Source organism: Dermacentor albipictus, chromosome 9 (genome assembly GCF_038994185.2).
Source record: "Dermacentor albipictus isolate Rhodes 1998 colony chromosome 9, USDA_Dalb.pri_finalv2, whole genome shotgun sequence".
Taxonomy (NCBI): Eukaryota; Metazoa; Arthropoda; class Arachnida; order Ixodida; family Ixodidae; genus Dermacentor; species Dermacentor albipictus.
Window position 1 is genome coordinate 29,278,483 of NC_091829.1, and position 24,980 is coordinate 29,303,462.

Below are 24,980 nucleotides of genomic sequence, written 5' to 3' on the forward strand. Positions count from 1 at the left end.
ACAAGCATAGTGTGATTGATTGATTGATTGATTGATTGATTGATTGATTGATTGATTGATTGATTCATTGATTGATTGATTGATTGATTGATTGATTGATTGATTGATTGATTGATTGATTGAACGAACGTTTCAAGTCACCATTGGAGCTATGAGTGACGCCTTGGCGGAGGGCTGCGAATTAAGAACCCCCTGGACATAATTAGCGAGCCCCCAAATGACGGCTGACGAGTGTGTCTGCGTCCAACCCCCTTCACAATGCGGTAGCCGCGGCCCGGAGTCGATCCCACGACCTCTTGCTCACGGTCAAACGCCACAGGCACTGAGCCGCCATCACGGCCAGGCTCTTTCAATGCCACGTCGTATCGCGTTAAACGTCGCGTTAAACGCCATATACTACTGCTGCAACTGTGGATATCGGCGCAGATACCTAAGTGCCCCCCACACAGCGTCGTACTACGCCATCTGTACCCGAACCTGCACTGAGCGCTCTACTCAGACTGCAGTCCAGACTTCCCAGTAGCGTGCGAACCACAGTCTAGGTACGGCGTCCAGACGGCTGCTCAGAATCGCCAAGCAGACGGCAGGTTTCCTCGAACAGAGAGCACGCGGAAACGGAGCAAACGTAACTGTATTCCACGTTTGAATGCAGGCAGAGTGGGAGGAAAAGAAGACGCCGCGCTCACTTACCCGACGAGCTGCAATGGCGGTTCTGGCCGGCCACTTCTTTTTCCTTTATTTCCAAGCGCGAGAGGCGTGGAATGCCGCGCCTGTGCCCGTTACTTGGTTGGTTTCAAGTGAAATGGCGGTACCCACTACGGGCGGTATAGGCCAAGAATTCGGCAGTGGTCCTGTAGGCAGCATTGCGTCTACGGTTTGGGTGACCACTCGTTTTTCTGGAGTGCCAGCGATTTTTTAGCTAAGCGTTCTCACTATTGCAACTATATTCTGACTCAAGGACCCTTGTTCATCTCAATCTCTACGATTGTTTAATTTTGAGCGGCAGTAGAGGTTCTGTTCAGATCACAACTCCTCTTTCTTCCTTTTGCCCACGCCCCTCCCCGGTTCCTCCTGGCCAACCTTTCCCCGAATCATCGGCAATGGCTCCTTCATAGTCAAAGAGGCGAATCTCGAAGGCTATGCTTTTTGATTACTGGCACCGGAACAACGTATCAGCGCTCCGTTTTGAGCACCACGTATTATTGACAAAAAGACGTTGCACATAGCTGGGATGAGGTCTCCCGTTTAAACCAAACTGTTTCTACTTTTTTTCTCTCTCTATCTTTCTTTTCTCGCATGCATTGTTGCCCAAATTGGACATTTCGGAAAAAAAAAAACTGAATTTCTCTGATATCATTAGTGTGTGCATGTGTTCTTAGACGAAGAAAAAGAACAATAAAGGCTACGCATTCCAAAGCCTATGGCCGGCTAAATTAAGAAGGCACACGTGAGCTTGACTGTCTCGGAGGCAATTCTCAAAACTGTAGCGCTTAGTGTGTAGTCGCTCACGTAACGTGCGAGTCATTTCTTAGAGAAAACACATTGGATTTCATTTATAAATATGTTAGATTTACATGCTTTTCTTCGAAATGTCCCCTTAAGTCAATAAAGTATTACTTTAGGGATTATAGCTCAGTATCATATACATTCCGAGATCCAAAGCTGGTCGCACTCGCCTGTGTCTAAAGTAACTTGCACCTAGGTTTTCCGGCGTCAACGAAGCATCGAAATGTTTTGAGCAGTCGTGAATACAAAGCTTTCAATTTCATGTTGAAACTATTGGAAAGTCATCAACTCACCATCGTCATAATTACCTATCATTGTCATGCGCGCCACCTACCACAATAGCAATGATACCCCGGCTGCGTTTTATTATTACTGGGATTGCAATTTTACGGACACTCGAGATGTGTTCGTGTCGTCGACGCCCCCGCTGCCATCGTGATGTCACGGTATCCGGCGCATGCGCGGCATGCGCGGGGCGGTTTTCAAGGCGCGTCAGACGGCGGCAGCCTGTTAACAAAAAAAAAAAAGAAAAACGGGGAAAAAAGACGACGAAGTAAAGCTGGCACACGCTTGCTCTCCGACCAAGCAGCGAATTTCGTTATGCCTACGTTGCCTGGTGTTTCGGAAGGGTTGAAATCTGGGCCAGTTGGTACATACTTGAACGAAAAAACCAGTCAAAAACACAAAGGACAAGAGGAGAGGTTCACACCACAACAAACGTGCCTCGCCATTGCAATGAGTGTGGTTGTTATCCTTTGTTTAGCAATGTGAGGATTCTTGGCAGGGGCAAGGGCAAAGAAGAGCGAGAAATCTTGGAAGCGTACTACATCAGTTTATTAGGCGATGACTGCGTTAATACAACCTCGGTGCGCTTACTTGAAAAAGAATTTGAATTTCTAAGTCGGTCCCGATAGAAACATTTCTTCTCTTTTCATGCTATGTGATTAGCGATGATGCAGTTGCGCATGCTCTGCTGGCCTTGCTGGGACTACACCGATTCTAATAATCCTCAGTTGATAGTCCAGTCGTTGTGGTGTGAACCTCTCCTCTTGTCCTTTGTGTTTATGACTGGTTTTTTCGTTCAAAAAATGGCGTTTCGGTTTTAGAGCGAAAGCTCTACTACACCATGTTTCGCAACGTCATTCATCGCGTCGCAATGACCTTGAGCCGCCGGAGTGCAAGAGTGGCAGGTGTGACGTAACTCCACGTGATCCGATGCGGTGAGGCGTCGCAGATGCGCTCGCGGCTGCGCCTACCACGTGACTATACGCGATGGTTAACGGCTGCTTCGTCGGGGCTTGGTCACTCGATTTCGCCATGAATGGTGCGCTTTTCGCCAGTCTGTGCGTGCGCTTCGTCACAAACGAAAGGCTGAATCCAATCCAATCCAGTCAATATAGCTAGACGGCAGGCTGCGAAATCTCAAGCAAAGGCAAAGTTTCCTGCTGAAATACCGGAGCAAAGGCAGGCCAGATTAGCACATTACAGAGAAGCTTACCAAGCGCCGAAGTCCGCCAAGATCGAAGCTACCGCAACCGCCGCCGTCGTTCAGCAACACGAACAACAACAAGGAGAACGAGACGATGCCGTGGATACAAGCAGTGGCACCCACAACGAACTTTTGACTAACTACACCCTTCGGCTGCCGGCAAGCGCGATTGCGACGGCCAGGCTTCACGGCGACTTCACAGACAGCCAGTTCGGCAGCATCTGTAACGCGTGTGAAAGACGGTGGCCAAACTTTAATGAAGCACCGTGTGCATAGTCCTAGCAAAACAAAGCCAAACAGACGTTTAGCTCGTGTTAACTATGTTTACAAGAGGTAAACCTCAGCCACTTTTTGGTCGTTTGCTTTTCTCTAGCCCTCTTTGTCTTTTGTTGGGTGATTTTTCTTTATTATCGCAAGTGTGGCTAGTCCCCCTCGCGGGTACGATACATGTTTGCGGGCAAAAATAACAACAGCAGGAGCAAGTCAGGGCAGCTCTCTGCCTTCCGCTGCTGGCACGAAGATCGCGCGCACTTACACTGTCGTTTTTGCCAGGCAGTTGCGTGTATGCCACATCGGAGCGGAAAGTACAGAAATCTTTAGGCCGTACAAACGCTGACGGATTTGCTTCCGTCTCACCTCGTGCGCCATCGAGGTGCGACGCCTACAACGCCGCTGGCGGCCCTTCTCGCCACGCCAACGTCGTGAGAAGCCTGGTAACTGCCAGGGCGATGTTTCTGCTGCAGTTGCCACGCGCGCTACGTCGCACCAATATGTCGAGTACGCCTAGACTAAGAAGAGAAGGGGAGCATCTGTCCGAGGAGCAGCAGCGCCACGCTAAGCACTGATATCCCTTCGGGCGAAACTACCCACTATTATTATTATCATCATCATCATTACCACATCCCGAAATTCGCATGCACACAAGAGCACGGCCGCGCCAGCTTTCCGTGCGAAGGTAACTCCAAGAAACAGTTGGGTTCTCGACTGACCTCTTGAAACGCGCACCCCCAGGATATGGAAAGGCCAATTCTCCTTCCATGTCAGCGTGTCAACCACGATTACTTGATTTCAGCTTCCTCGCAGGTTGGGGCTCTTAAAATTCTTGACACGTCTGTCGCGGCACGATCGAACAAATGAACGATACAGCCAAGAGGAGACGAAGCGGAACGCTCCTCTTTATATATATGCGCTTCTGGTTTCCTCACCTTGGCTCCCACCTCTCTTTGACAGCGAGAGTCGCAGTCCATTTGCCTACTTGTAAATGTTCTACGTAAACGTCTCTTTTCTTTTTTTTGCGTGCTGCATCTTTTATAAAAGAAAGTTGCTTCAAGCGACGAGTGAACAATGAACTTGGCTCATAAGTGCTTTATTTCGACAGCGACGACGAAGAAAAATGAAGTCTGCTGGCCTTGCGCTTCGTTTGCGAACGTTTCAGCTGTCGCACCGCGCTTGAAGTTGTAACAAAAGACCTTCCCTCGGCGCCTTAAATGGACGTTTTTTTCTTTTTCTCGTCCGATCAGACGCAAAGGACGACCGGATCGATGCGAGGTCTCTGACACGAGCGGTTCGCGTTTCATTGTTTTCGCTTACGAGGGCGTCTGGCCTTTTGTTCGCGACCACGTCAAGTTTCGTGTGCCTATATTCTTTTGTTTAGCTTTCTGGAAAGTCGCGATCCCCCGTCAACCTCGACCCGTAGGGGTGCGTTTAAGCGTTAAAGCCACGAGCACCAACTAATAAACGGGGGGGGGGGGGGGGGGGGGGTTATACTAAATTAACTTCAGTGAGTTGTCAAGGTGAAAGACGTGAAGTTATTAGAAGAAGGAAGTTGCGGTTGCGCGGATTGAAATGAAGGTCAGGGTCAACGTACCCCCAAGGCGCTGCAATTGATTTGTTTACGCCAGATGGGACGTCACGAAACGCGAAATGCAAGAGCACTCCATCGTTTTGGAGGGTGCTGGCGTTGGCTCTGCTGCCGAAAGTAGCGCCTTATCAGCTCAACGCCGCAACATCAAGAGACACTAATAAGGCAGTAGAGATTAGAGAACAGACGCGGACGTCTAATAATCGTGTTGGAATCAGAAAGAGGCAGGACATGCGATTGGAAGAAGTTGTAATGCGTAGAACAGGTACTCGGTGGCCTGATATATTAAGGCAGGACATGCGATTGGAAGAAGTTGTAATGCGCAGAACAGGTACTCGGTGGCCTGATATATTAAGGTCGCTTCGCTGCGCCGGAGGTCGCGGGCTCGATTCCGACCTAAGAGGCCGCATTTTAAAGGAGCCGAAATGCAATAAAGCTCGCGTACAGCGCATTGGCAGCACGTTAAAGAACACCAGGTAGTCCAAATTATACCGCAGTGCCTCAATAGCTCGTGTTCCGTAATTAGGTTGTTGTGTTTCCAAATAAAGCTCGAAATATAATCATTTATTAGATCAACAGTTTCTTTTATTTGTGATACTGTTGGCCATAAAGCCGTTACAGACTGGACTGTAAGGCATCGCGAATACAAAACTGGGTTTTACAACAATAATGAGTTGTCAAACATACAAACTAGGTGTTATAATAGTAAATTACATCGATGAAGCGTCATTCATATCATCATCATCATCATCATCAGCCTGGTTACGCCCACTGCAGGGCAAAGGCTTCTCCCATATTTCTCCAACAACCCCGGTCATGTAATAATTGTGGCCACGCCGTCCCTGCAAACTTCATAATCTCATCCGCCCACCTAACTTTCTGCCGCCCCCTGCTACGCTTCCCTTCCCTTGGGATCCAGTCCGTAACCCTTAATGACCATCGGTTATCTTCCCTCCTCATTACATGTCCTGCCCATGTCCATTTCTTTTTCTTGATTTCAACTAAGATGTCATTAACTCGCGTTTGTTCCCTGACCCAATCTGCTCTTTTCTTATCCCTTAACGTTACACCTATCATTCTTCTTTCCATAGCTCGTTGCGTCGTCCTCAATTTGAGTAGAGCTCTTTTCGTAAGCCTCCAAGTTTCTGCCCCGTAGGTGAGTTCTGGTAAGACACAGCTGATATATACTTTTCTCTTGAGGGATAATGGCAACCTGCTGTTCATGATCTGAGAATGCCTGCCAAACGCACCCCAGCCCATTCTTATTCTCCTAATTATTTCCGTCTCATGATCCGGATCCGCCATCACTACCTGCCCCAAGTAGGTGTATTCCCTTACGACTTCCAGTGCCTCGCTACCTATCGTAAACTGCTGTTCTCTTCCGAGACTGTTAAACATTACTTTAGTTTTCTGCAGATTAATTTTTAGACCCACTCTTCTGCTTTGCCTCTCCAGGTCAGTGAGCATGCATTGCAATTGGTCCCCTGAGTTACTAAGCAAAGCAATATCATCAGCGAATCGCAAGTTACTAAGGTATTCTCCATGAACTTTTATCCCCAATTCTTCCCAATCCAGGTCTCTGAATTCCTCTTGTAAACACGCTGTGAATAGCATTGGAGAGATCGTATCCCCCTGCCTGACGCCTTTCTTTATTGGGATTTTGTTGCTTTCTTTATGGAGGACTACGGTGGCTGTGGAGGCGCTATAGATATCTTTCAGTATTTTTACATACGGCTCGTCTACACCCTGATTCCGTAATGCCTCCATGACTGCTGAGGTTTCGAATGAATCAAACGCTTTCTCGTAATCAATGAAAGCTATATATAAGGGTTGGTTATATTCCGCACATTTCTCTATCACCTGATTGATAGTGTGAATATGATCTATTGTTGAGTAGCCTTTACGGAATCCTGCCTGGTCCTTTGCTTGACAGAAGTCTAAGGTGTTCCTGATTCTATTTGCGATTACCTTAGTAAATAGTTTGTAGGTCATTCATATAAAACGGGTAAAATTCACAATGGGGGCCGAGGGAACTAAGACGCAGTCGAGAATGGCAGAGGGACAGGCCTTGCGATAAGATTAGGAAATGTGCAGTGTCAGGGCGCACACATGGTCCCGCGTAGCGCGGGCGCGCGTTGGCATGGCCATCGGGAATAGAGCGTGTCCTATCTCACGCCGGAGCCGCTAGTCTGCAGAGTGCAGGGCGCGCTAGTTGAAGTTTGCATTAAGTTTTAATGAAGTTTCAATAAAGTTTTAATGGAGTTTCAATCAAGTTTTAAGAAAATGTCAATGAAGTTTCAATATAGTTTCAATGAAGTTTCAATCAAGTTTGAAGAAAATGTCAATGAAGTTTCAATGAAGTTTTAAGGAACTTTGAATTAAGCTTAAATCAAGTTTGAATGAAGTTTAAATGAAGTTTGCATGAAGTTTGAATTAAGTTTGAAGGAAGTTTGCATGAAGTTTGCGCGCCTTTGCCAAACGAAAAAAGAAGCCCTCACAAGACGCGAACTTGTGCGCATGCGCTGCGGTAGTATTTGATCACCGCGGTGTTGCGGGTCACGAAGGACGCGCCATACTATACAGGGTGCAAATTTTCGGCGATCCTTGCATCTCCGGCGTAACGTATCCGACTTAGCCAGGCACTGCCAGGCACGCCGGTAACGCCGGTCTACATCCGCACCCTTCAAGACGCCAATCGCCGGAAGACAGCGGTGACGGGGACCGAAATAAGTTGATGGTGATAAATGCCATTATAGACACTGGTAGCTTTGTGAGAAACGTGTTTTGCGTTTATTATGTTTGACGTTGGCACGTTTTCTTTTTTTTTCGTTATGCATACTTCTTTATGAGTTTATCAATAACTACCGCGTCCACCAAACTTGCTGCGATCTTTATGGGGAGGTTTTTCTTTGAGATATACGATACTTTACGTGTTCATTTGCTATAGCTCGGGGAACAAAGTTGGCGTCATAGTATTTTAAATGTTTCATAAATCATACTGTTATCAAGCGCATCCCATTCATAGACAGAATCGCTGATTTGAACAAGTTCCATAGGCAACAATACAAATATCAGTGCATGTAGTCGATTTCGGTTTCTGAAAATCACACACGCACAAAAAAACGACGATATAGATAGGAGAACTCCTGTTATATATGCTAGTGAGCACCTATAAGAGGGGAGATTACAAAGATTGTTCGCAATTTCAATAAATAATCGGATAGGGAAAAGAAGTGAATCACGCATTAAATCTCGCTTCTAATAAGAGTATCAGGTTGAAAAAGAAATAAAAAAAACAGGAAATCAGGTAACTCTGATATCGAGAAAACACTATAAAACAAATGATCTTCATAATAACCCGCTCCAAGTGCCCGCTGGACAAGGCAAATGCAGCCTGTCACCGGCTAGACGTCATCGACCTGGAGATTCATAAACAGCAATGACGCTTCCTTTTTGGGAACCAGAACGTTGGCTTTTCCTTTTTATTAGTGCTTATGTGGCGGTGCACGCTTTACAGGCTTTTCCCCACCCACATGGGGATCGTCCTTCTTGGTCGCGGACTGCTTTAATGCGATTGGCATTCCTTGTCTACATTGGGCATATTGAATCCATCCATCGACCCATTCATTCATTCATTCATTCATTCATTCATTCATTCATTCATTCATTCATTCATTCGTCTGTCCGTCCGTCTAATCTATCTATCTATCTATCTATCTATCTATCTATCTATCTATCTATCTATCTATCTATCTATCTATCTATCTATCTATCTATCTATCTATCTATCTATCTATCTATCTATCTATCTATCTATCTATCTATCTATCTATCTATGATGTGATCATTTCTGCAACTGGATATTATCAGGACATTCATAACATGAATGACCAAATATGACACGACATGAACACATGAGTGATAAATATGTAGGTCATGGCATGCAGGCGAACCACGGTGCTCTTCAATACCTCGTGACACATTAGTGAGTGAATGAAGAAACTTCATTGCATTCCGATGGTGGGGGGGGGGGGGGGGGATGCGAAAACGCCCGTGTGCTTAGATTTGGGTGCATGTTAAAGAAACCCAGGAGGTCCAAATTATTCCGGAGTCCCCCACTACAGCGTGCCTCATAATGAGATCGTGTTTCTGGCACGTAAAACCCCATAATTATTTTTTTTCGTAAAGCAGCGTAACAGATAAATGCCTTTCCAATCCTTTCTACGAAGTTTGTAAATCAAATCGAACCATACCTTCGCGCTGAAACAGCAATCATCTAAGATAACAAACGTTGTAGCGATACGCTAGCCAACGTCATCTGTTAAGGCATTCATGTTTCAATTCCCACTACACTCATTCTACAGCAGGACTCAGACATCATTTGTAATCTGGTAACTTACTCCCTCTATAATGTATTTGGTCTTGTGAGTTCTATAAAACTTGGACGGTTAACGACGCTTTTTAAAGCATCAGGGAATAAAAATGAAAAAAAAACAAGCATTCTATGAAGGAAGATTTCAGCGCTAACATTAACGGGTTTAAAAAAGAAACGCCCCTCAAGGAAAGCGCTACGTCGAGTGTTTGCAAAGGAAAAAAAAGAAATCTAGGACGTTCAAGTTAGAAGCACGTCATTATTTTGTTTCTACGTATAATCGATGATCCATTTTCTCAAGGAGATCCGATGCAGCGTTTCGGGCTATCATCCTAGTTCCCTTATTCATTCATGCGGTTTTCCAGAAATGAGATCTGCGGCACTAAATGAGGGGGAAAAAACATCCCTAAAAAGTAAGCGTGCAAAATTCTTGGAAAACTAAAATCAAACGAAGTAGTTATTTTTTTCTTAATCTCCTTCCTTCCAGCCTCGTGGTAAACTGTCGAGATGTGGGGCATGCACACCCTGTCCTACGGAAAAAAATAACTAAAAGAAAGATGAAAAAAGAAATTCCTTATGTCCCGAGAAAAGCAATTTCCGTCCTTCTTAGCCAGACGTATCATCTTGACGTCATTTTAAGTCGTATTCTCCTCTTTCTCTTCTTCTGTTGCTCTCTCTCTAAGCTACATCCTGCATTCACTTCTCCCGAGTAACAGAAAGGCAAAGAGGAAGCTTCGACACGCGTACATACTAGAAAACACACGCGCGTGCGCGCGCGAATTTCATTTCATTATTAGGAAATGCACCTCGGAAGAAATATACCCAACGCGAATGAAATGCCGTGCCAGTCTCATCGTCACTCGCCTTTCTCTGCTGCTCCAACGCTGGATTGCTTTTTTTTTTGCTCTGTATCCGTCTCCAGCTCAACGTTCGGGTGAGAACTAACCTTCTTTCTTTCTTTCTTTCTTTCTTTCTTTCTTTCTTTCTTTCTTTCTTTCTTTCTTTCTTTCTTTCTTTCTTTCTTTCTTTCTTTCTTTCTTTCTTTCTTTCTTTCTTTCTTTCTTTCTTTCTTTCTTTCTCTTTCTTTCTTTCTTTCTTTCTTTCTTTCTTTCTTTCTTTCTGTTTCCTGCACCGGCTTCATTCCGAGAATATAGTTTGCCCCCAGGGCCGTCTCCAAACGGCAAAGGTCGAGTGATTCTCGACTTGAATGACGACTGACGTTCGACAGCGAAACGCCGGGGTGGCTGATTTGTAGCGGCCGTGTACAGTCGGCCGCGCAATTTTACCGACCAGAGGTCCCGAGAAATCGTTGATCAGTACAAGCAGTTTGCGACGTTGTCCAGTAAAACCGAAAAAAAAAACACACACACTAATGGTACGTTCCTGTTGGTCGAACTAGAGCGCTCTATCGTGCTCTCGTGGTGAGTTTTACATTCAGGCGGTTTATTCGCAGCGCCGCGCTTCTGTGTCACAGCGCTCGGAGGCACTTCCCCCATTCGGCTCAAGAGTGCGACCCCGAGATCCGAGAGAACCTCGATCACGTGACTGCTCCGATTGTTCCGGGGAGCAGTTGGCACGTTTGGCTGGGCCGTGCTCCAATCTCGCGAGGGCTCTGCGTTCTCGCAAATCGATTTGGAGTGATCCTTGCACAAGTCGGGTGTCCCACAAGTACGTTGTCTTCAGCGTGGTCATTTGTTGGGCGTGTTGGGTAAACTGACTTGGAAAGCATATTTAGTGCCAGCGAACAAGGACAGAAGGGAGACGACACCACAATGCGCTAACTTCGACAGCTTGACTTTCTTGATTTTTCTTGACAACTAATTTTCGTTGTCCTCATAGCTGTAACCGGGAAGCCTGGGAATCTGAACACCCGTGGAAAAATATTCGGCTCTTCTCGTCTCCCGAGCTCCCTAAAACTTATGGGGCAGACTGTGCGCTGACGTTTGCTGCTGACGGGATCCACACTGGCCGCTTCGGGGGTGGGCTGGCGAAGATTGCTAATCCGGTGAAACCAACATAATGAGAGGAACACAATTTTTAGTCGGACACACTGCCCTCGCAACGGAGGCGAGAAACTGAACGACACGTAATAGTGCCCAGCATGAATCAGGTTAAACAAGTGTTAATTGCTACATTCAGATTATAAATTATGATTGCGTAAACGCGAACATCCTTCGGCTCCAGAAATACGTGACAGGTCGCGACGGGTCTTGAGTGTAGACGCCGAAGCAGAAGCTGAGTCGGACGTCCTTAATATATGCGCATGCAGTAACGAGGATCTTTAGCTTGGGACAGACTCTCATTTGCATAGTCAAGCACCCGTGATACGCAGAATTGTTGCTGTGATTGTGCAAACGCTGAAAAGATTTGAAGAATATTCGGTGCACTAAACACGCGCGCACACACACGCACTCACGCGCACGCACACACGCACACGCTCGCACAAAGACCTCCAATTGTAGTGCATGTCGAGAAAAGCGCTTTTATGTGGAGTTTGAGGCAGCTTAGAAAAATTCCAAAAGCGTGCCCTTAACATCAAGAGCGACAGTTCTTAACGCTGACGGCGGCTGTTTTTTTGTTTTCTTTTTAAATATTATTTTATTTTAGACGTAGAAAATAGAAGGAAGGCCTCTCTACGGCTGGCTGTAACCGAAGTCCCAAATGCACTACTCAGGCCAAAATAACGAAGAAATCCCCAACACGCGCTGTACTAGCCGACAACTTTCTATGGAATTGCAAGGCATGCGACGGAGGCACAGTACGAGCAAGTATAAGAGCGCTCCTTAAAAACAATGCAAATCTTCGTTGTTTTAGGCTGTTGGAAGTGAATACATAAACATCCTATTTCTGAGGGCAAAATAAGACGAAGGGTTAACTTCGACTTCGTCATTGGCTTTTCTCTTTTGAATTTCAGGGAAAATGTAAAACGGTTGCACATGGAAGCCACCAAAAGCAAAAGTGTCCAAATGCCGCCGGAATACTTGGTTCATTATCGCAGGTGCAGAAGATCCACCCCCGCTGTCCATCCCCTTCGTTGCTAGCGAAAGTAGTCCGAGGGCACGGACGTACAAACACAAGCTACAAGCAATGGCCGTAATGGCGGCGTGATGGTGATTATGGTCCACTGTGCCAAGACTGAATGACCATGCACACTGAGACGTAGGTGGGATGACGTCAACCACTAAGGCGACTGTTGGCGTGTTCCGATTCCGGCCAACATTGAAAAAAGTCTAGTTTGAGCGCAAGGAAGACGTCTTCGAGCCAGTGTATAATGAAGCGCATTTAGAAAATGTCTCCGCGACTTGACGCCACCTGTCGTCGACAAGATGTAGCTAAGAAAATCACATAATATCGCTGTATTTTACCGCATTGTGCGCGTCGTCGTCGTCGTCGTCGTTGTTGTTGTTGTCGTCGTTGTTGTTGTTGTCGTCGTCGTCATCGTCGTCGTCGTCGTCGTTGTTGTTGTTGTTGTCCTTTGACACTGTTCGCAGACTATCGAGAGAATTCAATTATCCTACATCGTATTGATTGAAGCAGCGTACTTTAAACTGAAACGTTCACGCGCTCATGGCAGATGACATACACAGGCGCTGGACTGCAAGAGTTCAGCGCGTGAACGTGCCAGTTTTAAGTGAGCCGCTCCATCGATATCATGGCGCTCCAATTAGCCCATCGGTATCTATTCAGCAAATTCTCCTACGTCATTCCTCAAGTTGTGCACAACAATCCGTCTTCCTCAAGTCGAATATGCGTCGGTCGTCTGGAATGGCATTTCTGTATCCAACAGCGACATTGCAGATTAGGTCCAGAAACATTTTCTAAGCATATATAATTGCCGCTTTACGGATACTGGGCCTCCTTCTAGCGCTGTTGGATTATTATTCATTGTCCTTACTCCGCTGCCGACGTAATGGCGCTAACCTTCTGTTTCTTTTCTAACTCCTTCGCGGTATCCTCACCTGCCCCGAACTCCTCAGTTGTATCATGTTACGTATTCCGTGCAAGGTCCCCAGGAAGCATAGACATTTCCATGTTCCCGCCTGTCATCACCAACACTCGAGTGTCCGCAGAATATTGAATCTTTATAACGCGTATCTTCATGACCTTGATAATTTTTGGTAACTCGCGGTCGTTGTTCTTTTCCAAGCTTTGCGTTCTTGTGTCGTGGTTTCACATAATATTCAACTGCCCTTCTCCTCATCTTTCTTATATATTCACCTTGCGCCTTGCTGTACGCAGACCCCTATTTTCAAGGTTGCTTTTCTATTCATTGTTTCATTTCGATTTATATTACCCTGATGCACTTTTAAAATGTATCCGTTCACCTGCACTCAGACCTCATGTTTGTGCCTGGCCACGGTAAATAAATTATTGATTTATTATTTCATTTCCTGTGTTTTCGATAAACGTAGATAATCAGGTCCTGCGATTACCTCCCTGTTACGCTCGCCTCGTTTTCCGTTTCCCTATTTGTTTCTTTATCTCACATTTTCTTATCTGTCAAATTTGTCTTCTCTGTTCATTTTATCTCACGTAATACTTTTTAGGTGCACCAGTACGAAGGCTGCCTAGCTGTTGGTGCGCATTATAATAAACATTTCCTTGATTGATTGACTTCTTGATTGATTTTATATAAACATATATAAACACTACGAAGTAGATAAATAACTTAGATAAAGCCCAAGTTAGCACTTTAAGAAAACTGCACATCACACACAGGGCATGGGCATTACAGACGAGAGTCTAGTCCCGTGATTGATAAGAATACCAGCACAGCTTTGTGAGTGTCATGTCGAGTTAAGAAAGACGTTTCGGAAACAAGGAACCTTCAACAACAAGAACAAGAAAGAAAGAAAGAAAGAAAGAAAGAAAGAAAGAAAGAAAGAAAGAAAGAAAGAAAGAAAGAAAGAAAGAAAGAAAGAAAGAAAGAAAGAAAGAAAACGCAAAATCGCTTACAATAAGGACATATGGCGTTTTCTTGCGCTCAAGCGACCTTCCCGATGAGTTTCTAAACATTTTCCTCAGCCGCCACCTTGCTTAGCCAGCTAAGTAGCCTGCATGGTTTTTGTTTGTTCGTTTTTGTCTTCTTCGATACCATCTTCGCGAATGGGAGCGAGGCTTACGCATAAGATGCTCGCTGCCCGCTTAGCCGTATAATAAACCGCCCACGGCGAGTGCTAGAACACAGCCTATTGACGATGATGGACTCGGAACGATGACAACGATACCACAGCGACAACGGTAACCACGGAGGGGTGACGACAGAAAGTCGACGTAGGGACAAAGCCCGTGTCGGGCATCCAGAAATGAGTCTGTCGACACCTATCGTGGCGTGAAGAGACGTTAATGAGAAACACGATTATACCGACGATAATGACGACGCCCGTGTGAGACGTCACAACATGTTGAAGAAGTACGTCCTTAACGCGTATCCTCGTAAGGAACCTATGGAGAGAGAGTACAGGACAGATACAACAGCGCAAACTGAGACATTCATAGGTAAACCTAAGGATTAGCGCTACAACGGTGTTTCACTAGGAATGTCTTAGTTCGGTGTTTCTTACTATGTAGATATTGTAGGTGGATGTTTCTATGGAAATGTCTCGATTTGATGGTTCTGTCTACGTGAGTGTCCTTATAGTCCCCGCTAATATGGTCTTGCCTTTCACGTGAGCCACGAAGCCCAGTAAAAAAAAAATATATGTTTTAAAGTTGGAGAAGACAGTCTATTAGATCCTTGTAAGCCTGTCAGATAAATTCTACAATGCAAAAAAAAAAATTCTGCGAATCCCACGCATTGTGGGAATCGATGTAAGCGAAGCTCTGTATGCTGTTTGCTTTGATTGACGATAACTAGCGGTGGTGTTGGAGGCGAATGCGTAATTTCTTCAGTGTTTATATAGTCCGATACGAGAGTGGTGAGTGGATGCTAAACGTTGCCTTGTGCGCACCACTGCTGTTTGTCTGCGTACTCCGCAGAACGGACAGGGAGACGTGTTTTCTCGAGGCGTTGTCGTGCGTCAGTGTTCGTAATCTCTGATAGGGTTGAGCATTATCAATGCCTCGCATGGCACATCGCATCGTGGCATCAGCGGTCTGCATAGCGTTTCACTGCGTAGTGAAGAAGCTCCTATTCTGCGCGACGCTTTCTTTCGGGTCTGGGTGTACTCGACGCTGAATGCAAGCCTTGGTGCCGTCTCGCTGGCGCGTGCTTGCGTGCTCCTTTTACATACGTGGCCCGGCACGCTGTTGAGACGCCAGCTCCAAGCGCTCTCTCCAAGCTATGGAGGATTGCAATGTTTACGCCATCACAGCCCAGCACGCGAACTCCACTCCCGGCACCTACATTTTTGGCGCATAGGAAAGCAAGCACAGCACGTACAATACGCGCAAACTGTGAAACGCTGCCATGGCGGCAGGGATGGATGTATGGCTGGACGTTATGAGCGTCCCCTTTGGAACGGGGTGGTGGGTTGCACCACCAAGCTCTTGCTATTACACTGCCTAATGTCCAGGGATGCGCGGAGGCGAGCGACATCTGGCGGTGTTGCAAGAAACCCAGCGGCACGCGCGAGCAAGGTCACAGCAGCAGGAGCAGCAGCGCCAGAAAGTCGGGAGATTAGGCAAAGAAAGCTCCGCCTTCAAAGGGGTTACGTAAAAACGCGACGTGGTGAGCGCACCAAAACGATAGGTCGCGCTTCCGTTGCTGGGGCCGATGATGTGACGCTGTACTTACATTCTCGCGACTTGCGTGGCGGCCTGTGTAGTGCGCTTATTTTAATAGTTTGACACATCCCGTCTTTATATCGTTTTCTTTTTTATTTTTCGGAGTAGTTATCGAAACATTGGAATAGCCGGTTCTAAAGAAAGCTACCTTCACTTTCTTTTTTCTGCTCCCATCAGTAAAGTAAAACGCCGCTCTCATCGCGTCCTCTTCCGCACCGGGGACGGGTTCCCGTGTGGCGGTCCAATATTATGCGAGACGACAAGCGCTGGGACACTCGCGAGGTCGTCGCCGGGCTTTGTATCGGCGAGGCTCGCGCGAGGACACGCACGCGCACACGCGCATAAGAGTCAATATACGGCGACGCGTTTTCCAAGCCCCGGCCGCGTCGGGTGCGTTGGAACTCTGTCCTTGATTAGGCGCTGCGGTGTCGAGCTGCGCTTGTGCCACAGGCGTCCCCGGCGGCCTCATCCTGTTCGACTGGAAAGGGAAATGAAGAGCGGCGGAAGGGAGAGAGAGAGAGAGAGAGAGCGACGAAAGAGAAAGGGAGAGAAAGTTGAGCGGTCGATATCGCGGAGTGTCCTAAAAAAAAGTCACTAATGGGAACATTGTCTCCACGCGTGCTGCAACCTCGGTGGTTTGAGCCAGCAGGGGGGTAATAGTGTAGCGAACAGGAGTATTCTAGTTCGCTCTAGTGACGGGTAATACGCGACCTTGGACCGGCCGCTGTTGTGTAGTGGCTATGGCATTGTGTTTCTGCGTGTGTGTGGGGAGGGATGCAAGTACGTATGTGCACTTAGATTCAGGTGCACGTTACATAAGCCCAGGCGGTCAAAATCCTTCCGGAGTCGCTCGATCAAATTGTGGTTCTGGTGCGTAAAACTCAGAAATGGCCCTTTTTGTGTGTGTGTGCAAGTCGATCGTATTAAAGGAAATGTCGCTTCACAAGTGCGACCATTAGCTACGATTATGCAAGTCCGCAGACAGTTATCGCCTTCGCGCATTCAGAACAATACGACTGCTCGGAAAGAGATTAGAAAAAAAGGCAATAACTGAGACACGAGAACGTTTGAAGCCGCAAGAACGAAGACAAGCAAATCTACGTACTATATATACACGTCATTGCCAGCGGTATGTGAATGATTGCATCACCAGAATTCCCTGTAGTATAAGCTTTTGTAGAAAATTCTAGCGATGGTGTTGCGACAGGCATATTGCGTGTAGCATTACATATGCTGCACGCATATTGCTACATGCAATATGGGTGTAGCGATATTGCTTGTACACACTAGCATGTAGATGCCGCCGTTCTCTCCCATCGATGCGGAGCGCGTGAAATGCTTGTCTGGATACTTTCTAGCGGCCTTGTTGCTACTGGACGTCGACCATGCTGCTAAAAGATGGCGGCACTTACTGGCTCTGCCTGGCACGCTGTCGTAATTAACACATTTTGGCGCTTCGCGGACCATTGTGGGCGTGTTTCAGTAAAATGAGTTCAAAGATAGACGGTTGGATGTTTGCCCTCACCGTGCAAGTTTGTCTTCATGCGGCGGGTTCATTGGTTTCATTGTTTCTACGTGGTCTTACAGAAGACACATGTTTCGAGTGTTTGGACAGGTGCTTTCCAAGTATGCCAGGCATGAAATGAATGACGTTCTCACACCTGACGCTCCTGCAAATAGTTCTCGCACGGATGATACATTCTGTGAGCTTCCAGCGGTATGGTTTTCACAATTCTGAAGGTACGAGAAATGTAACGAAACTAATTTTTCAGTGGATAGAATAAGTTGGCGCCTTAAACGGTTGGAATGTAGAAGGTTCGGCAGCGGGTACGAGGAAGTCGCCCCACCTTATTATCAATAAATCTTTTTTTTTTGCTCTTTCTCTCTCTCTCATGAAGACGAACTCTTTCGTTGAATGCAGGACTGCTTTTTATTTATTTATTTATTTATTTATTTATTTATTTATTTATTTATTTATTTATTTATTTATTTATTTATTTATAGCAGCATACTCAGTGCCCAAATGTCGTTAGAGAAAGCGTGGGTATATCGTGTTACTATATACAAATTTCCATACCTTATGTAATATTATTGAAGAAAGAAAGCAGAAAATACTTTAACAAGTAACAGTTGTCAAGCGCAGGTAAATTTTAAAAAAGAATGTTTAATGACAAACGACTTGTTTTTGTTGCCATTGTTGTCGTCGTCGCGCAGATGCGAATGACGACAGAAATACTCTCCGGAGCCGTCGTCGAGCCCTCGGTGCGCAGGTCAAGCACCTCGTCCAAGAATCCATTTATTTGTTTACAACCATTAGGAGCGGTTTAGTTCTGACATTGTGCCGCTCGTGCTGTTTACCTTCGAGATTCTCGGACCAGCTGCAAATCAGGGCTTTGCTCGTTAACTGCGACGTCTGTTGCGACCACATTCCAAAAAAAAAGCTGCAGAGAATAGCAGCAGACGTAGTGACAAATGGCGCATCGGTCTCCTGAACGGAAGACAGACGGCGTGATGAAGAGGCCGAACTTTTGGGTGGCTGGCTCGAAGCAAGCAATACCGCCGAGACATGGCCGAATTAGGTTTTGTATTTTCGGTTCCTCATTCTTTTCCCTTCCTTGTTTCCTTTCTTTCTATCTTCTCGCTTGAGTAGGCGCTAGGCATGCGCCTTTGTTTTTTCTCGAATAGACGAACGCTAAGGCTCGCAGACAAAAACAACAACTGCAAACAGTTGTAGCAGACGACTACAAGGGAAATGGTGTCTGCGCCTGCGTGAGTCAATGCTACAGCGGAATGCTTTCGCGAGGCGACAGTTCGATAAAATGAATGCACTTCGTTCTTTCGCAGCGTTGCTGTTGGGACATATATTATGATGCGCAACATTCGAGAATGACTGCGCAGAAAAACGAAAAGGAAAAGACGCTGGGCTACGGAGTGGAATAGGTGGCGTCCAAAGCCCAACGTCCGCTACGTCTCTCGCATTTCTCGCTAAATCGCCACTGTTTCTTTCCTTCTTTCTGACTAGTGCTTGCAGTTTTACGATAGTCGACATTAACGAGGCCTGCTTTGTCATGTTTCGTCACTTCAAAAGTAACCGGCCTTGCGGGAAAATGAAAAAAGAAAATTCTAAGCTGTTCCTCGTAAAATTTCGTCACTCCCGTTTTTGATCAAACGCTCAAGCAGAAGAAACTATTCGGAATCGGACCGTGGCCGCAATGGAGCGTGAAAAACGGACAGTATCGCCAAACGAACGAAAGATCCGCGGCGATGCATTAGCGGTGAAATTTCGCAACAGCGTAAGTGATGAACTTCTCGGAACTCATTCACTGTAGCGCTGGAAAATATGCCAAGCGCTAACGGACGGCGTCGTTCTGCTGGCGAGCCGTTCCATCTCAGCATGCTAGTCGAGCGCAAAATTACCTAACGATGCGGTTCCGAGGCCGCTTATCTAGCGTCTGAAATCAACTTCTATATGGACTTCATACCGAATAAATTGAAGCCGCAATAACCAGACGTCTTTATTGCTTAAAAATAAAGAAAATGAAATAAAAATACATTGCACGCGTGGCTGCAGCGGATCCTATAAAGCAGTCGTATGAAAAATGAGTACTGCGCTTGCTTTAACAACGACTCTTTGTACGAGATTTCTTAGACGGGCTTGTTAGTTTACTTTTTTTTTTGCATATTTGCAGCGCTAGCTACCGGAGTCGCAAACCGCGGCGTTTCAAATTATACAAAATGAAAGTCCGCGTATGCCACGTGTGTATGTTGGAATTGGTGTTAGACAAAGCTTTTTTTTTATGTTTGCTCAAATGATAAAGCAAACGTTAACCAAACGAAACCCTAACGACGCAAACATGGTTCAATGTATTCTTGTTTTCAAACGGGACGCGATCACGCAAATGACCTATGTTCTTTTCCTTCACTTGTTTCTACACTCTCGGTTGTTTATGCTGCCGACTATTTTCTCACTTCTCTGTAGCCGACTTCTTTAGTTTTCTGTTGCCGATCTCTGCATCTTTTGCCTTCCGTTCTGCTTGCCTGTTCGGATATACATAACCAGCGGTGCATGTACTTTCAGAGGAATTGACCAAGAATGGGCTACTGACCAAGAATTGGTTACTGACAAAGAATGGTTACACATGCCCAGTGGCACAATTTGTGTATTTCGGTGCATACTCAGCAGCCGAGATTGTTATCTACTGGGCGAGAGACAGCGCCAGCAGATTCGGATGAAGAGGCAAAGAAAGTTTCGTTTTAAAGGGAGTAAGAAAGTTGTGAAAGTTATGTGACTTTACTGGCTGGTGGATGTGGTGTAAGTGGCGTAGACCCACGAGAAAAGCAAAAAGACAATAGATATTTGGAAAACAATCGAAGATGACTGCCAAAGTAAGCGAATTCAGCTCGCACTGTTTTTTACCATACGTGCAGTCATCTTCAATATAAAAGGCAGCAGCGATTTTTTAAAAGTATATAACTCGTGATGCATAGGTTCAAATACGTAACAATCTATTTTTACGTTGGACCTTTAGTCCCGATGAACACTCTTATGAGGGCATGTTTGGGACCCATGGGTGTTTAAAAAAATGTTTAGGTTTTTCCTTTCATATTGACGACGACTGTGCTGCATTTCTATTCGTGTCCATTCTTTTCTTTTTCTTGTTCAGTTGAAGCGCCGTCGTTTCGTGCGGCTACTGTACGGCTGCATCTCGCAGTCCCGTGCCAGCATGCCAGCGAGATTCGCGACTGCGCTTGGACTGCCCGTGAACTTCGTCGCAAACGTGTCTCGCATTTGTTGCGCGTACAGTAGCGTTAGATAACAACACTCAACGCTGGTTCTGTGCTTTCTGCAGCCGACTACGAGCAGATTTCTAGACGTCGTAACGTTAGGTAGTGTCTCGAAGCGATACCTGCCACGAGGCAATGACGGGAGAAAAAAATACCGACGCGCTCTCGCTTTTGCGAGTAAATTTTTATTACGCGACAAGACGTACATACGTGCCAAGCGTGTCGAAGCGCTGCCTCGCACGAGGGAATAGGACAGGACTGGTAAGAATGCTTTCTGTAGTGCTCGGCACCCGTCTGTGTTGTTTGTTATCGGGTCCGAATGAGATGTCCTAAAGAGGGTAGAGAGGATTCCAGCGAGCTCATCGGCGAAGTCTTTCTTCTTTCAACTTCGTAAGGGCACGCTTTCTATCAAGCCTTCGCTCGAGGAAAAAAAAATGGCATATTTGCTCCCTAGATTTTAACCTGCATAATTTATATCAAACCAGAAACCATTGACCCCATATTCCTGGGGTTCATGCGGCCTTCTTATTAGACTTTCTCAAGCGAACGTTAAAGAAAGAATTTCCGGTTACTGCTTATGGAATGTTTATCCCCTGCCGATATATAAAAGGTGAGGCTTGCTCTGTGACATGGTTATGTTGATGTACACGCACAGCATATGTAAAACAAGAATGCTTGTTCGAAGTGCAGATGCTGATGCCCGACCTGCCGGAGAGTGTTCCGTAGAAAGGGTCACGTATGTCAAAATGTCAAATGCCATACGCCAGAATGTCACGCTGGCGTTCCCACTTAGCATTACCAATGCTATGAGAGTTTTAGCATGTGTATATATTGTCTGTTTCCTGTCCAAGAAAAACCGGCAGTAAAGAAGAAGAAGAAACAGGAAGCATCTGTGGCCTAAAGGGTAAACAATCGACCTGCTGCACTAAAGGACCCTGGTTCCAAACCCACCGTCGGGCACGGGCGTAATGTTTTCATTGAACAGCAGGCTGTGTTAACACGAAGCCGTTTTCGTACGCTTCTATATTGCGAGTGATGAGACACACACACACACGCCCTACTAAACCAGCGACCGACGGAGATACGCCAAACTCTGGGGATGTCAGCAAATGAAGCTTCGCTTTTACAATGTAGCGCATAGTTGTGCTGCGTCTGTAGTGAACGGTAGTGAACGAAGCAGACGACAGCGACGTCACTTCCACGACGTTTATGGAGGGACGATACGGCAAGTGCTACGAAGCATGAAATTGGTCGACCAGACAAAACTGCACATTGTCGTACACTGCCTGGGTTTACACTGACTATTCAAAAAAGGCGCGCTTGAAGCTAAAATTGCGGCGTTCCTCCGCGGCCATGTCGTCGCCCGCTCGCGTGACAATTACCGGCAAGCAGAAATATCTTGCTTCGATATGTAAAATATATGCAGCTCAAATGTCTTTCGAAAATTCGCCATTTCCCTCCTAGTCCTCTCGTGTATTCCTCTGATGCAGTCCTCTGATGTATTCTTTAGCATACGTCGCGGTTTCTGCAACGCTGTTTTCCACGTGAGTGAGGGAGAAGAAGATATGCGAGCAGACGACGCTTTCAAACCCTTTCTCAGTGCGACGAAAACACGCCAGACGAAACGCAACCGGTCTTCTGTGAATGGTGTTTCTTTAGAAACGAAAGACTGAGCAGAGAAAACTTTTCCGTGCTGTTTCGTTCTTGCTCCCTTTTAATGCGTTCCAGAATACTCAGCGCAATGAGAACGAGAGAACCAGAGTCCCGAAGTACGCGCCGCGTCGTTGAAAAGTGCATTGAGCAAGGCCGTACAAAGAAGCAACAGATGGTAAGCGACTGTGACGACGCGAGCCCTCGTATTTTAAAACCCAGGGGCCGCATTTCTGCCTCGGCGCTCCGTTTTTATGTGGGCTTCCGCAGAAAGCCACACACGTAGCCGTAGCCTTTATTCAGAATGGAGGTACCAGGCAGTCCCGAGAGCACTCTTATTTGTTATTATTATTATTTTTTTTGCCACCATATACGAAACGTGGGTGTCAGAACAGGACGCACGCCGTAATGCAAACGGCGCTGCACTCTCTGAAAAATAACGCGAGAAGAAACTGCAATCTCCGACAGACGGCAACCAAAAATCGAAGCCAGGGAGAAAAAAAGAATAAAAGAACCGGGCGAGTGGCGGGAAGCAGACGACACGAAGCGCCCAGGCTGACGCGTCTTGTCGCCAGATGGCACCAACCGCGGAATGAAGTGACGTCACGGTTTTGATTCACGCCGCGATTGGTTGTCCTAGCAGCGTTGTCATGACAACCAGGTGAACGGGTGGAGGAAGCAATCATCCTTCTTCTCCGCGGTGCTTTTTTTTTTTACCCATAGCATGCATGGTTCGTCTGCTTGCTAGCGCTTCTCTTTCCTTCTGCTCTCTAAGCTCTCCGCACCACGGCTTCTCGGCAGAGAGATGGGCCAGGCAGGGGGGTTGGCAGCGCAGACGATCGTTCACTGCGCCAGCAGACGGCTTCGTTTCGTTTCGTCTGGAAGTTTCGTTTGCTTTCTTTCCCTGTTTTTGTTCGGCATCCGGTAAAGAAGGGGGTTTGAGACGTGGTGATTCGTCGGTGTTTCAACTCGCGAGAGATTTGTGCAAACGGTGTTCCGGACCAAGAGGGCCCAACGCAAACGAGGGCGAAGTTAACCGCAGCGAAACCTTCAGCGTACGGACGAAAGAGCGCCGCAAATCGAAGACTGTCTCTCGCCGCCGCGTCGCAGCCTAGCAACCTTCTGCAAATTTGCAACGACGTTCAGTGCAAAACCAGGGCGACGTCAGAGGTGAGTCGGTCACGGCTGCAACGATTCGACAGTGTTGCCTCGTAGCCTGCTATACGAAAGGGAAGGGGAGGGGGGGGGGGGCGTAGGCAGCCATTTGGGGCACCCGCTACAAACGAGGCTCTAGCGAGGTACCGGTAGAAAGAAGCGCGCGTAACACCATTTTCTTTTACCGGCGCCTTGTTTGAGGAAGGCATGGCGAACACTTTTGCTGTTAGTGTCGAGCAGAACAACAGAGCGACACTGACAGATCGCTCTCCGAAACTGATCACGTGTCAACAGGCGCAACACGGTATAGTCCGGAACGTAAAAAATGGCGATCTATCAAAAGACACGACGGGCATAGGGTTATACTGATCTCCCTTCGGCTGTATTTACGAATGAGGAATGAAACTCCCGATCAGCGATAACTTTTATCGTACCGAGGCTATGCTTAACCTGCCTGATGCGAAGTTTTGCATAATCTATGCACTTGCATACTATAACTGTACTATAGGACATGAAATGCGCGTTGTTGTCAGCACACTGACTGCATTCTTGTTGTCGGAGTGTTTTCTTTTCTAAAGTCGCCCTTGGCGATAGCTGAGTTGCCACGGCGCTATGCTGCTAAGCACGAGGTCGCGGGCTCGAATCCCGACCGCGGCGGTCGCATTTTCACGGCAACAAAACGCCCGAGTACCATGCATTACGTGCACGTTAATGATGCCCGGGTGGTCAGAATTACCCCGGAGTCCTCCACTACGGCGTGTCTCACGATCGGATCGGAATTCTGGCGCTTAAAACTCCGAATTGCAATTTCCTGAATGTCTGCATACCGAAATCAATAACCTCTTTTCGAATCATCCGCATTCACAAAGCAGTGCGACCAGCCGATCCTCCCTTCTCTTCACGTTCCTCCCCGATCACGTGACACGTTGACATTTGTCTAAGCACTCGCCTTGAAAACGCGCCCGTGCTGTTTGTTTGCGGCCCAGCTGTCTCTGTACAGTTTCCGTTGCGTAACATGCCTTCAATGCAAATCGCATTTGCAAGTACGCCACGATGCCGCATAATGTGAATTTTGGCTCTTTTTACCTCTCTCCGCTGTTCGGAGTGCGGCATTCCCAGAACCGCTGCAATTAGGAATGAAGGACACTTAGTGACTGTGTTTGTTGTGTAAGCACGTTGGGAAGCACACCCGTTGAGCGTTTCATTCCTGTTTACGTAAGCGTGTTTACACAGACTCGCAATAGCAAATGCGCGATGCCGCAGCACTGATATTGAGGTTTACGCTTCGGCTCTTTCCGTTGAGCAGGTTGTGCCACGTTCAGTAACAGGCCACGCTTGACAATAAGCGAGATTTAGCCAGTGTGCGTGCTGGCGGATATTGACGTTGTGAAGTACACTTATCCAGTCTCGTTCACTCTTTCTTCGTTGCGTAAATC

The 24,980-nt window shown here is 46.7% G+C and overlaps 2 protein-coding genes across 3 annotated transcripts in view; one reads left to right on the forward strand and one right to left on the reverse strand.

The window, feature by feature from the left end:
• Positions 1–24,980, reverse strand: part of LOC135917964 (molybdate-anion transporter-like) — a 71,638-nt gene that overhangs the window by 6,587 nt on the left and 40,071 nt on the right. Inside the window, exon 1 of one of the 2 annotated variants that reach the window (XM_065451612.1) lies at positions 691–823. The exons of the other annotated variant lie outside the window; for it this stretch is intronic. The gene's annotated coding sequence lies outside the window, so the exon portion shown is untranslated. Of the gene's footprint in view, positions 1–690; positions 824–24,980 lie in introns of those variants that run through there. 2 annotated transcript variants of the gene reach the window in all.
• The window catches only part of LOC135917963 (uncharacterized), a 35,315-nt gene continuing 33,442 nt past the window's right edge, over positions 23,108–24,980 (forward strand). The window contains exon 1 of the mRNA XM_065451609.1: positions 23,108–23,559. The gene's annotated coding sequence lies outside the window, so the exon portion shown is untranslated. The remainder of the gene's footprint in view (positions 23,560–24,980) is intronic.